Genomic DNA, 13,846 nt, shown 5'->3' on the forward strand with positions numbered 1-13,846 from the left:
TTCGGACCCTCTTGTTGCTTTTAGATGCTGTCGTTTTGTAACGATTGAGGTAGAAAGGATAAAGGAAATAGACGAAGTAGATTGAGAAGAAAATACTCATATATTTCTCATTAAAGGAAAAACAATACATCAGTATATATATATATATATATATATATATATATATATATATATATATATATATATATATATATATATATATATATATATTATATGCATAATACTAATAGAGAAAATAACCTCAGTGACAAAAAACACCTTATAATATACGATTTTAACCAAATTTTTTTAGATTTGCCAAAATGACCAACTAAATCGCAATGCGATTGATAATTCGCAACGCGATCTCCGGTATCGCAAATCAGTTTCCAGATTCGCAACGCGATTTTGACTATCGCATTGCGATTTTCCAAATTCGCGTTGCGATTTTCTTAATTCGTAATGCGAATACGTAAATTGCAACGCGAATTTGGAAAATCGCAATGCGATTACGTAAATCGCAATGCGAATACGTAAATCGCAATGCGAATATGTAAATCGCAACGCGAATCTGACTATCGCAATGCGATTTACATAGCGCCATTCATATCCAACGCGTATTTTTTTTTCAAATTCCAAACACGAATATATTAATATATCGAAACACTGAACCGTCCACAGTATATCCCGTAATCGCAACTCATAACCTAAAACCCTAAATCACAACTCAGTCTCATCTCCATCTCTCACTCTCTAAGGCGACATCCGTCCTCATCTCCGACGAAATCAGTCCCCATCTCCGACGATATCAGTCTCCATCTCCGGCGAAATCATTCACGGTCAGAAATGGAAAATCAACCAAATCAACCACCGATGGTTAGTTTTTTTAATTATTTTTATTTTGAAATTTTTACATTATTATTAGGTTTTTCATATTGAAATTGATGATAAGTTTACTGGTGTTTTCAATAATAGATTAACCATTTCACTTAGATTGCTTATTATATTCATTCGATTACTGCCAATACTGCTAAATTGTTTAGTCTTTAACCCTGTGAAGTTAGTATTTGTCTTTGTTTTGTCTTTTGGTTGAAGTAATGCAATCCATTCAAGTTTCTTTCAATTTCAGTATTTGAAACCGATAATGACTATCGCAATGCGATTCTGTCGTTGCGATTTTCATTTCGCATTGCGATTCTTGCGTTGCGATAGTTTGCGTTGGGATAGTCATTTTCGTGTTGCGATTTTCATTTTCGTGTTGCGATATAAAGTTTCAGAAACTATTCTTCTTCTGCAAATTGAAACTTTAATGAATTGCATTACTTCAACCAAAAAACAAAAACAAATACTAAATTCACAGTGTTGCAAATTTAAGTTTGAAGAATAAACTACTACTCTTTATGTTTATTGTTCTTGTTATATCTTCACAGTGTAGTTTTTGGTATATCTAAATTGGTATGTTTATTGTTTTTGCAGAACTTTTATTCGGCTCAATTGACCTTAAGAAATAAAGTAAGCCTGGCCAAAATAATTGCGTCGAAGCTTTCACCTGCACGAAGAAAAATATTTGAGGATACTTGCTTCGGGCCATGGTTGAAAGTACAACATCCGGGTGGAGATGCTATGTTGACCCATCTGTTTCTTCAAACCATGACTAGCGATCTACTAGAGACTATACAACGTCGTGATGAAGAGATATGGTTTGGTTTTCCACCGGCGTATACGTGTTTTGGGCGGGAGGAGTTTTGCTTAATCACCGGTCTACGTTTCGGACACGATGATGTAGATCGGTATACTAGACATATTACCCACCTATCATGGTTTTCCCGGGTTTTTCCTGAGCTGTCAACGGAGAAGTCGAATTTACACGTGGAAGACTTGACGAGATTATTGAATAAGAAAGATGGTTTTACTCGGATGGATGCCGTCGATGTTGTCCGAGTATGCCTTCTAATACTTTTGCAAGCCGGCTTTTTAGGCAGAGAGGCCCGACAACCTATTCCTAATGATCTAATTAAATTGGTAGAGGACCTAAATGCATGGAACCTGTTTCCGTGGGGTTCGTATCTATGGAGAGCTACATGGAATAAGTTGTCGTCTGCCTTTGATGATCGGAAAAGTTTGCGTGGCGATGGTTCCAAATACACTTTGTCAGGCTTTATTTGGGCCTTTAAGGTAATAATTTTTATATAATGTTTTCAAAATTATAATTAATTCTTTAACAATTACTAATGTTTGTTATTATATTGTTTGTAGATTTGGATATTTGAGGCCTTTCCCGCCATGCAGACATATGCATTAAAAACTTCTAATGATATTCCTAGGGCTATTTCCTGGAAGAGGAAACGGTCCTTGCAGCAATGGGAAGATTTACTACCGTATACTACAATAAATAATGTAAGTTAACACAAATACTACCATATGTTTATAAACAAGTTATTACTAGTACACGTTTAACTTTGTTTGAGCTTTTATATTGTTAGGAGGCCAACACTTCATTACAGAGGCTGACACCCACGGAAGCTGAGCTTGCCACTGATTGGTGGCAAGCTAGTAAGTTTTTTTTTTGATGGCACGGATGATGAGCAGCCACCACTTCGAGAGCCATCACCTCACCCAGAGCCATCACCTGATCGACCCGAATATACACCTCCACAACGAGAGTCATCACCTATTCTGTCACATCATCGAGCCTCTTCTCCACCATCACCTCATGATAGGCGACCGACAAAGATTCCATGACATTTATCTCCATGTTCTCCACCTCCACGTCCACGGGATGAGTTAGGGGAGTTACGTAATGAGGTCAATGCCTTACGTGAGGAGGTCGGTACTTTACGCGATGACAATGGTGCATGGCGTGTTGAGGTGTCTACTTTACGTGGTGAGGTAGCAGCTCTATGTGGGATTGTAGCATCATTGCAGAACGAGGTTCATACTCTACGCAACGAGGTAAGTTTAATATTTTTCATATTTAACTTGATGATAAATTTACTCGTAATTTCACTAGATTGCTTAGTAAATTCATTCGGTTGCTGCCAATACTGTTTAACTATTTATTCTTTAACCCTGTGAAGTTAGTATTTGTTTTTGGTTATCTTTTGGTTGAAGTAATGCAATCCATTCAAGTTTCAATTTGCAGAAGAAGAATAGTTTACTATCGCAATGCGAAAATGACTATCACAACGCGAAAATGACTATCGCAACGAGAGAATCGCAATGCGAAATGAAAATTGCAACGCGAAAATGACTATCGCAATGCGAAAATGACTATCGCAATGCGAATTTGACTATCGCAACGAAAGAATCGCAATGCGAAATGAAAATCGCATTGCGATTCTCTCATTGCGATAGTCAAATTCGCATTGCGATAGTCATTTTCGCGTTGCGATTTTAAGTTTCAGATTCTATTCTTCTTATGCAAATTGAAACTTGAATGAATTGCATTACTTTAACCAAAAGACAAATACTAACTTCACAGTGTTGAAAATTTAAGTTTCAAGAATAAACTACTACTCTTTATGTTGTCATTGAACCTGCACTAAACCTATATGTTGTCGTTTTAAATGTTTATATAAGTGTTTACTTCTGGAATGTTATCTGATGCATTTTGTGAACAATGATATAATAATGACTTGGGTGAATACCGTGCAAGTTTGAAATATATTTGTCTTTGTTTTCACAGTTTAATATCATGTCTGTTTATTTACTGATTTATGTATTAATTTATTTTTAGCGGCCCGCTAAGGTGGATGCTCTACGTCGGGTTTTTCTTGCAAGACGGAGTTCACGCATCAGACGGCGTGCACGTGCATTACGTCTCCGTTCACCCCAATAGTGCGAAGAATCCATAAGAAAAAGCCCGACTCACCTATCATCGTTCAAGAGGCCTCCCCTATCGTTCAAGAGGCCCCTATCATCCCTCAAGAGTCCCCTCCCACCGTTCAAGAGGCCACTTTCATTGTTGAAGAGGTCCCTCCCAACATTCTTGAGCCCAATTCACACGGCGTAATATATCGAATTATTGAGAAACCCCTCATGTGCCGGACATGATGGATGACTGTTGGCTTTCGTATAAGTTACCGGCCAGTACTATTCCGGCAGATGAAGTGGAGAGGAAATAACTACCGGAAACAATTCTGGATAATACCCTTTGGGCTAAGACCGCAGTTGATTTTTATCTACATAAGCGGAGCCAAGGGTGTTATGCTGACATATACAAACTCAACGATGATATGCATTTGTTGATTGAACGGTCTTGGTGGGGTGTATTATTAGGGGTTGAAGACAACGGCTATTTCGATGGGGGGGTAAGTCTTATATTTCTTCTTATATTTCAGTTTGATTAATTTTTTTTAAATTTATGTAATTCACTAATATATGTCTTTTTTGTAAAACAACATATTGATGCATGGGTGACACGTCTTCTGATTGTAAGGAAATTGAAGAAAAATATAAAAAAACGCGATATACAATTATGCCGACGTCTTTTCACGTAGTTCACTTGAAGAATCAACGACAGGAATCATATGTGTTGGCTAATAGACAAGCTAAACTTTATCCTGCATGGTGGGAGGTCGATAAGGTTAATATATTTGTTTAAATATTTTAAAGGTGTTCATAAATAAGTGCGCAATTTGAATTATTACATTTCGATGCAAGTGTTTATCCCTGTTTTGGACCGTACTCATTGGCTTCTCATCGAGCTTCAGCTCCCATCCCTAGAGACAATAGTATATGACAGCATGATAAATTACATATCATTGTCTGATTTGAGAGATATTATTAAGGGATGGAGCTCTCATTTGGCTAAATTCTTGGATGCAATTAATTATTGGACTAATTTTGGAAACAAGAAGCCAAAGAAGTTCAATGTTACAGTTATCAGAGATGAGACCGCGCCACAACAAACGAAGGAAGCCAGAGGGGATTGTGGTCCTCTCGTATGCATGTGCTTGGAGCATTTGATGACAGGAAGTACACAGTTTCTACCTCCCACCGATAGAGATAGAGGTGCAGTAGGCTTGTGGTTTCGGTATTTTATGGCTAGAGCGATATATGCGAGACGCTGCCTACCTGCATCCGCGTTATGAAAGTGTCTATAAACAATTTGTAAGTCAAATGCAAGTGTTGTTAAACATATATACTCTTTTTGGTTTGAAAAATGTTTGGTTAAGTAGCTAGAATTCAATAATTTGTTGTTTGTAGGTTTTAGATGTGTAGAAAGTGTTGTTGATTCAATGTTTGGTTTCTGCAGGTTAATCCTGAAGTGAGCTGCGTGAAATGGATGTATGGGTGCAAAAGTTGATTCAATAATTGATGAGGAAATAATTATTATTATTATTTTTTGATTGTTTAATTGATTTGTAAAAGATGATTTGCAAATGTTGATTTGTTTAATTGATGTGTATTGAAATGTAATAGTTGATTTGTTGATTTCAATCTGCATTATGTTGAATGCAAAACAGACTATCGCAATGCGGAAATGACTATCGCAACGAGAGAATCCCAATGCGAAATGAAAATCGCAACGAGAGAATCGCAATGCGAAAATGAAAATCGCAACGCGAAACTAAATTCGCGTTGCGATTTTCATTTTCGCATTGCGATTCACTCGTTGCGATTTTCATTTCGCATTGCGATTCTCTCGTTGCGATAGTCATTTCCGCGTTGCGATAGTCAATTCCGCGTTGCGATAGTCATTTCTGTGTTGTGATAGTCATATTCGCGTTGCGATTTCCGCGTTGCGATAGTCAAATGAATGTCTAATAAGTGATAACAACTGAACATATCATAGCAATGTTCAAACTCAAGTTACTAATACATGCCTAACTGAAAATGTTAAAAGTTCATACATAATATACACATAATACAACGTTTGCATTTAAAAATCACCTAAATTAACAGCCCCAAAAGGTGAAGCCGGTTGTGATTGGGATTTTGATGAGGATCCATATTTTGGTAGAGGAAAAGATGATTGTGATGGCACTGGTGATCCACATGTCAACCTTGTATGACCACTTTCCTTGCACCGACTACATGTCGATCTCTTCTTCTCTTCACCCTTAGACGGTATACGATCGTGAATTTTTGGTCGACCAGGTAGCCTTCTGTCCATGGCTGGTGGCAAAACTATTTGTAAGTCATCTAGTATGTCCCACTCAGAAGGATGTGGAATAGGGTAGACAATCTCGACAGAAGTATGTCGATATACTTCTGTAGTGTAGCAATCCATAACGTATGTGCTTGAATCATCTTGGTTTAGATTAAGAGCAACTTTTATAACATGGCCACACGGATAACCAGATGTTTTCCATTTCATACAACTACACGTCTTTACATTTAGATCGACAAGCCCATTTAAGTTATTATCCAATACTTCAAACAAAGTGTTTGAACATGGTTCAACTCTCTATGACGTTGACTTCACAACACGTTTCGTTATCTTTTTTCAGTCCATGGTGTAACACGATGTTCCAATGTTACTATAAATTTAAATAAATAATACTTAGTAAAATATATGATAAGTTACGAATTTAAAGAAATAATACCTGCATGGTTTCTTTTCTTGTAGTACCACTGTTGAATAGAGGCTCGAAAAAACTCCATTAACATAGTAATGGGTAATTTATGGGAATGACGACTTAGAGCGTTGATTGATTCTGCACTATTAGACGTCATGAAACCATATCTTGCTCCAAGTTGATGTACTCTTGACCATCTTTCAAACCCGACATCTTCTAGTGTTTGAGCACACTGAGGCAAAACACGTCTTAAACAGTTTATATGCTTATTAAAATCCACTTCCCGATAAGCTTTTACAGCCTTCCAGTATGTCCATTTGTGATTTTTTATACCAGCAGACCTTGATTTTAGATTTCTATACAAATAAACACCATAAAGTCCATTAAAAGCATCTGGGAAACACCTTCTAACAGCGTTGTCAATTGAGTTTGCCCTATCGGATATGATTGTCAGATTGCTAATAGGACCTATACAATCCCTAAGATGCCCCATAAACCATGTCCATGAATCAGAGGTTTCAGATTTGCCAACCCCGTAAGCTATTGGCAGTATCACATTGTTAGCATCCATGGCTACTGCTAATAAGTTTACTCCATGGTATCGACCTTTCAAATGTGCTCCATCAACTATAATAACTGGGCGCATTCAAGTAATAAACGAACGAATCTACAAAATTATATACACAAGAAATATAATCATTTAAATGTGAAATGCATGTAACTAACAAAAATGAGTCAACAAAATTATATTGATTTACTAACCGCAACACCAATGGCGATAAACAGCAACTCAAAGCGTCCATCTCTATCTGTTTTGATATGAGTTACCGACCCAGGATTTTTCAGCTTTAAATTGTGACAATAAGCCGGCAGTTGGGCAAACGATGCTTCTGGCGACCCCCTCAACAATTCCAAGGCATAGCATTTGGCTCTCCAAGCTTGAGAATATGAGATACTAATCTTGAACCGAGCATTCATGTCAGTCATAATTTCATGTCCCCGATATACCCTGCCATTCAAAAACATTAACTCAGCCAGAAAACCACCAAACACCTTTTTGTTTGCCTGTCTATGGTGAGGAAAAACTTGGGTTCTTGAACATGTATGTTTATCAATAAAAGTCCTAACTTGAAACATTTCACAATCTTTTATCCTCTTTGTAATCATACGCCACGTACAATTTTTGTCAATCATACACCTTGTTTTGAAACGATCTTTGCTTGATTTGTTAACTTTTAGTTGATAGACATCTTCCACACATTTCGTGTACAAAGCTACTTCAAGTCTTCCTTTGTATCAAAACAATCATCTTTCTTGATACGAACAATTTTTGTATAATAATCAACTGCTATCTTTACCAACTCTTCTTCCAGTATCTGAAGTAATTCTGGCATATTCCAGTTATACTCCCGTGACATTTTCTTCGGGGACTTTTCTTTGGGGATTTCTTCTTCTTCTTTTTCTTCTTCAGGGTTATATGAGTTACAGAATAGATGTTCAACATGTTCATTTATAGTCGTAACTTCCTCCTCATTATCATCAATAACATCTTCCTCGGCAATGGATATTTCATCATCAAAATTCGGGTATTGACCAATATCAAAATCATTACACGCAGGGTCTGTTTCTTCTTTTGAAAAATCATCAAAATCCGAGTATTGACCAAGATCAAAGTCCGGGTATTGACCAAGATCAAATTTTGAATACTGACTAGTACTCACAATTTTTTCTGTTGGCTCATCATCGTCTAACCGGTCAATACGAAAACCGGAATTTGGTGCTGAAAATTGATTGGGATTTGGATTAGGGAAATGTTGTGGGTTTTGAGATTGTGTTTGGTATTGGAAATGTTGTGAAACAATATTTGCTTGGTGATGAAATTGTGGTAGAACCATTAAATTTTGAGCACCATAAACTGGGTTGAAAAACTTAGTTGATTACTACCCGCTACTGACCCAACTTCACTACTTCTAGGTTCAACAACATACAATGTAACATCATCACTTGAAACACTAATATAAGCAATGAATCGTTCAACATCTTCATTGTGGGTTAACAAATAAACTTTACCATTTCTCTAATAAGATAGCCTAAATCCACTTAGGGGCTCTAAATTCAATTTATTTGCAATACGTAACATTAGAGTTTCATAAGTTAACTTTTTTAATGACAGTTTTAGTTGAAGATTCATGGGTAAAGGCATATATTGTAAAACACCATGAACATTCTCCCAAGACCCTCCAAAACACAAATATATCCAAATATGATCAACATTAGATGATTTCATTATTGTAAATTAATTTACTAAACAAACGAGCTGCGAAACTAAAACCTGTTGCCGGATGGGGAAGGATGTCGTTGGATATAGGAACGGATGTCACCGGAGAGAGTGATAGATGGAGATGGAATGAGTTGCGATTTAGGGATTTAGGTTATGAGTTGTTGCTGCTGCGTAGTTATATACCCAAACATTTGTGTTGTGAAACTAAAACCTGTTGCGAATTCAGAAATCGAGTTGCGAATTTGAAATTCAGTATTGCGATAGTCAGAATCTCGTTGCGATAGTCAGATTCGCGTTGCGATTTACATATTCACATTGCGATTTACGTATTCGTATTACGATTTACGTATTCGCATTGCGATTTATGTATTCGCATTGCAATTTTCCAAATTCGCATTGCGATTTACGTATTCGCATTGCGAATTAGGAAAATCGCAACGCGAATTTGGAAAATCACAATGCGATAGTCAGAATCGCATTGCGAATCTGGAAACTGATTTACGATACCGGAGATCGCGTTGCGAATTATCGATCGCATTGCGATTTAGTTGGTCATTTTGGCAAATCCAAAAAAAGTTGGTTAAAATCGTATATTATAAGGCATTTTTGGTCACTGAGGTTATTTTCTCATACTAATATTGTTATATTGACAGCTGGATAAAAAACTCAGTTGTTAAAGATAACTAAACCTTCACTACCAACAGTTGGATTCTTTAGGTAAGTTTCTAGCCCACTATTTCATGTCATCTGATCCCCCGTTTCACTAACTCCTTACTGTGATAGATCCAGGAATATTTTTCAGGGTGTGTATATGTATATTAATAATATAAATTTTTCGTATGGATAGCATAAACAAAATTTCAGGGTACACCCTTAGTAAAATAAACTACTAATATAAATAAATTCGGATTTCAGTGCCTGAACAAAACCTGCATCTGCCACTGTCCACTTATGTCTTCTTGGTCAATGTGATTTCCACTCTAACCCGTCTCCATAACGTCTTACATTTGGACTATACTTCTGCATCCGATCCACACCCAAAATCATGGCATTGCCTCTGTAACAACCCAATTTAGGGGCTAAATTTTAGAAATTATAAAGTTGTGATTTTAATTGGTATTTTGGAAGAAAATTAAGGATTAAATTGTAAAATCGTAAAGTTGACAGACCATTTTAAGAAGTGCAGAAAGTTCAGTGGCTAAACTCATAGTTTAACAATTTTTCTTTATGAGAGAATTATAAACTCTCTCTCCCGTGTTGCAGATTGTATTTTTCCAGTTTTCCTCTTCCCCTCAACCCCTCTTTGAACTCCGATCTACTCACCGTCTATCGTTCGATCGACGAACCGAAACCACCATCGTGTTCATTATCAACCGATGAACAAAACCCCTCAAACCTTTCGTTATGAATCGTCATCGTTCGCCGTTAATTTTAGTTGGAAGTATCGTCGGTTTTAACTCGATTTCAGTTGGTTTTTCGTCGATTCACGACGATCCGACCATCCGTTTTCGACACCTCCCGCACCATCGTGTTCCTTGTGCTTTTTCGAGTCTGTCGGTGTCCTCATTATCTCCGTCGGCGGTGACACGTGAGGAGGTGAAGCGGTCAAAGTTTCAGATTTGTTGAAATCGAGCTCACCACTATTCAAAATTGTGAACCGAGCTTTGTAAGTGAGTCAAAATCACTTAAAATAATATTTAGGAATTTTTCTATATCGTATCACTGTTCACGCGCCACCCCCCTGAGAGTGGGCATCGTCTCGCCGTAGGGTGTTAATTTTGTAATTAAATTCTGTTTGGGTTCTATTTGTGTAAAAACGCGGGTGTTAGTTTTGTAAATATTTGTAGAAGGTGACTAATTTTGTAATTAATTTCGGTTAGGGTGATATTCGTATAAAACGGTCGATTGTTGACCGTTGACATGCGTTGACCGTTGACCGGCGTTGACCACTGTTAACCAGAACTTTGACCGGCGTTGACCGGGCGTTAAACAAACTTTGACCGAGTATACCAATCCTGACGTTTTTCAACGTTCTGAATCCGATTCGATCCGTTTTTTCAAATTAAGCTTCGTTTTTATGAAATTTCTGTTGATATATATCTGAGGAATTATTGGAAGATGATTTCAAGATCGAGGGCGTTCGAATAGAATTTAATGGTCGATCAGTATTGCACAGAAATTGAGGTAATACATTAATACCTCTTTATGCTCTATAGAACATGTTAGTATTGGTAAATGCATTAATAAAAATGTTTGGTCTCATATGTGTAATTAATGAAGTTATACACTCGATACGAATGCGGTAGAAAGTAGGTAACTGAATATGGCTCAGATGACTATTATAAGAAATTGGAGGACAGTTGGAATTAAATTACAAGTTCTGGAATTAAGTGATAAAGGAATCAGCCATGGATATGTAGATTATAATTTATCTCATTAAAGGTACTTAGATGATAAATTATGAGAATATTTCGATTAGGAAAAATTATGAAATTGCCCTTATGTTAAAAAAATGACAAGAATTGTCTCTGGAAGTTGGTTAATAACTCTGAAAAGACATATTGATCTGATAAAAGTAATGATGTTCATAAGAAATGCTAGTTTTGCTTAGGAAATGCGGATAACCGATTTTTAAACTTAAGAGGGTTTGTGCAAGATACTAGAAGTCTGTTAAGGAATCATTTCAAGATCAGAGAATGTTCGGGAAAGCAATTAATCATAGGATCTCTAAATTATAGTTATTTTTGTAAAGAGTTGCCGAAACTATTTGATTAAGAAATTACGAAAATACCCTTGAAAGGTAAAAATAGTCCGAGTTGACCCGAAATGAGAAAATACTTTGAGGATTTGTACTTAACTCAATAAATTACGGATTTAATTGTTAAGATATTGTCATTGAATAGAAAATTCCTGATAACCTGTTGGTAACTTCCAAGAAGATAATTGACCTAAAAATCTCCGAGCTAAGCATAAATTATTGAGGGTGCTCTTTTTCAGAATTGTTCGAAAAAACTGGAAAAGATACGTTTAAATTAAATAATAAGTTCAGGAGGAAAGAAATGATTGAAATACATTGGATCAGTAAAATGACCAAAATACCCTTGTAATGGAAATAACTGAAGAATATCACCAAGCCCAAGAATAAATGGATATCCTCAAGCTTTGAAATGAATGAAAACATGTTGAGCACCAAAATGCCCTTATGGACTAGATTAAGTGGATGTCTTGGATTAATTAAGGAATCCAAATAAGTATAGGTGTTGGACTACCTTTAAAAGTTATGGAACACAACTTAAGTGAGTCAATCAACCTTAATGATATGTCAACACCTAAACGACATAGATATTACTTGAATGCGTGTTCGTTTTCTCAAGTATGGCTTGATGATAATTTTGGAAGTATTCAGCTCAGCTAAACTCTAGATTGCATTCGATATTAAGAAGTGTATATTCATTAGACAAATCAACTACGACTACCAAATTGAATTGAACAGAAGTATAATATGTATTTGAAATTCAGAAATGTCTGAATTAATATGGAAAACCCCGAAGTAACTGTAAAAGACTTGACTGCTAAATGAACTAAGTAACCTCAAGGACTGATGATTAAGTAAGAGATTGGAATAAGTTTGGAAACTCGGATGAACTTACGTGATGAATCATCCCTATGGATTATGAACCATAAATCAAGTACGTCAACATTTCCTGATATAGTTGAAACATGGAAATGAAATAAAGACCATTAGAATATTTGTTCGTCTCCTTAAGATCTGTTCAGTGATGACTCAGAAGATGATATATGGATAAGAATATTTGGTATTAAAGAGTCAATACCCTGGAAGGTTAATGAATTGACAAGTTGACAAGTATTAGTTCTGGGAGTTATTCATCTGAAGTTGTTTGATAATCCAATCAATCGACATAGATTGTAAAGGTTCTGAATCTTAGTTCTTCATTATCAGCTCAAGTCACATTCTGAATAACTGATGATTCCATCAGTTATTGAACTCTTCCAATAGTGATTTTAAATTCAGACATTTTTATCAGTATACTGAAAATCCGTGTATCTCTGCCTGTTAAGATTATCCTGTACCTCTGAATAATATCTGTAAACTCTGGTGTATTCCCTAATCACATGAATATTTTATCTGATTTCTGATTTGAATTCTGTTATGATACCTGACATGGATTCTGATATGATACTTGATCTGAACTATATTTTGATTTTTGATATATCCGTTTACGGATGGAACATGTTTATTGGGGGTATAGTTGGAGGAAGAATACTTGCAGGTTCCTCGGCTTTGTACTGAGAGCCTTATTGTTCGTGACAGGGTTGAATACTTGCAGGTTCCTCGGCTTTGTGTTGAGAGCCTTACTATTCGTGACGGGGTTGAATACTTGCAGGTTCATTGGCTTTGTGCTCAGGGCCTTACTGTTTGTGACGGGGTTGGATGGTTATGGAGAACTTACACATTTTGTTCGTGATGGATGGGGAAATTACTATGATTTTTTAATTTTAAAAAAAATATGTTTTAAAAAGATCTGTATCTTTTCACTGGTTTTGAGGTAACACATTAGATAGCCTATTCTGATCTCCTGAACTCAGTCATCCGAAATATTTCTCTGAACTAAAAGCTCATTGTCCGTTACCACCTGAAATATCAGTAGGATTTCCACTCATCATAGAAATGTGTAGATATATGAACCGATAAGGAAATACATGTTTTTCTGTATCTGCACGTTCTTCAGCATCATTTGGTAGTTCTGTATTATTGAGCTTTCCGAAGCTCACTCTATTACTCACCATTGCAGGTTAAAAGGATTGAACCAGTGCATCTATTGACATCAGTAAAGGAATTCTTTCGGTGTTGCTTGCAGAGTATGATACATGTGATTAGGGGGCATGTAATTGTATTTTGTTTTAAATATGAGTCTGAAAATCTGTTTTATTTATGCATAATGATAAATGACTTTATAAGTTATATGTTTTAATAAAAGTTTTAAATTTTCCGCTATTTTTATGGTGGGTCGCTCTGGTGGCCCTAATGTGACACTCCAGA

This window comes from Hibiscus syriacus, unplaced genomic scaffold (genome assembly GCF_006381635.1).
Source record: "Hibiscus syriacus cultivar Baekdansim isolate YM2019G1 unplaced genomic scaffold, ASM638163v2 tig00111582_pilon, whole genome shotgun sequence".
Taxonomy (NCBI): Eukaryota; Viridiplantae; Streptophyta; class Magnoliopsida; order Malvales; family Malvaceae; genus Hibiscus; species Hibiscus syriacus.